The 1,929-nt window shown below is 39.9% G+C and overlaps 1 long non-coding RNA gene across 1 annotated transcript in view; it reads right to left on the reverse strand.

Moving 5' to 3' along the window:
* Positions 1-1,700: 1,700 nt before the first annotated feature.
* Positions 1,701-1,929, reverse strand: part of LOC117956402 — a 9,871-nt gene continuing 9,642 nt past the window's right edge. The window contains exon 3 of the long non-coding RNA XR_004659248.1: positions 1,701-1,713. This is a non-coding gene — a long non-coding RNA (uncharacterized LOC117956402). The remainder of the gene's footprint in view (positions 1,714-1,929) is intronic.

A 1,929-nucleotide genomic window follows, 5' to 3' on the forward strand; every position in this document is an offset into this window, starting at 1 on the left:
TTTAGAACCCTATGGAGAGCGTGGTAGTTGGGGATATATGTTTAGGTAATAGACAGGGGAACCATGTCTCTATCAGCGTTGTGAAGGAAGCACACTGGGGGAACTGGTGGATGTAGCTACATTATCTTCCAACGATTGGGCTGTATCAATCACAGATATGTCTGAAATTGGGCCATTAATCTGTGGAGTGTCGGGGAGGTGTTAAAAGAGGACCAAAAATCTCTGCAATCTGGGGGAAAATCCTTTTCAGCTTGTGGTTGTCAAAATCCTCATCTGTCATACGTGTCAGTTACCAGCACAAGAATAAAGAAGAGTTAAAGAAAGATGAAGCCTGTAGTGAAGAAGCTAAATGGTATTTTGTCTTGGATCTGTTCAAGTACGGATGCAGTGTTTTCCGGTCTTTGTTGGTTATACCGGCTAAAGTATGGGGTGAAGAGTTAGATCAGATCAGTGAAACAATCACTTCCCTGTTTCATAGTTGCCACATTTGGGATAATACCCTGATGAAGAAAAAGACCCCTTTACTCCCGCCCCCATCCATACGTCAGAGCCAAACCACTCCTTCTCCCAGCCCACATGGGAGATACCACACCCTATAAAAAAAGACAACCTAACAAGCGGTAAAAATAAAATAATAATATGAAGATCAGAGTAATTGTGGAGAGGCTTTTACACGAGCTGAAACCAACACGCTTTATCTACAGCGCATTTCGAGGAGATGTTGGGTTGAGAGGACGACTACAAAAGGATCACAATCGATCAGTTTGACAAACTGTGTGACATGTGGTTGGGTGTTAAATAGTAGGGAAAACACGTGAAAAAAGGGAATTTCTGTGGGAAAATGTGGACTCTGATCACTAACCGCCTTGTCATCTCTGTTGATTGAGATTTTGAGAATAACTGTTGAGAACAGAGTTTCAAGGTCTAAAAAAAAGACCCGGTTTTATACCCGGTACACCTTGGGAGGTATGGGTGGCATTTGGGGGTGAATCTACTTTGTCAGAGAGTTTTGAGAACATTTTCAAAGAACTAACGAGTGACAACGTTAAACCTTGGCACATACTCGTTTTTTTACACCCTGTATGTAAATGTTATCAGCCAACTCTTGCAAAACAACCACTCTGTCAACGTTACAGATGAACTCAAAAAACTGCACGTTGATATGCAGCATACTCTAGATTATTCTCTGTTAGCACAAACTCTATATATAATCAGATGTTTTAATAGTAACAATTAGTTTTTTTCTTTTTTTTATGATAAGTTTTGTTAAAAGTTTTTCCCATTATATCGTTTTGTAACACTGATGTATATGTGTTAGAATTCTAATAAAAAAAATTCTAATAACCAACGCACTTTTTCTCTCATTCTAATCTCAGCATGTCAGAGACACGTACCATGAAAAATATTTATTACAACCCTGCACACCTAGGTAGCTTTGGTGGTGTAGAACGCCTCTGTAGAGGAGTGCATGCTGAAACTGGCGAGACAGTTGAGCGTGAAAAGGTCAAAGACTTTTTATCAGGAGAGGACTCATTTCTCTCATTCTAATCTCAACATGTCAGAGACACGTATCATGAAAAATATTTATTACAACCCTGCACACCCAGGTAGCTTTGGTGGTGTAGAACGCCTCTGTAGAGGAGTGCATGCTGAAACTGGCGAGACAGTTGAGCGTGAAAAGGTCAAAGACTTTTTATCAGGAGATAGGCCAGGCTAGACAGGCCAGTCAGAATACATTTTACCAGAAACAGAGTTTTCGTACCACGTCCTTTAAACCAAATTTCAAGCCAACCTATGCAACATGCAAGCCTTAGCAGATTATAATGACAGATATAATTATTTATTAATGGTCATGTTGGAGAAATCCTTCTATAAACTGACAACTGACTCCATGATGAATTAACACAGCGTTTATTCTTGTGGTCAACA

Source organism: Etheostoma cragini, chromosome 14 (genome assembly GCF_013103735.1).
Source record: "Etheostoma cragini isolate CJK2018 chromosome 14, CSU_Ecrag_1.0, whole genome shotgun sequence".
NCBI lineage: Eukaryota > Metazoa > Chordata > Actinopteri > Perciformes > Percidae > Etheostoma > Etheostoma cragini.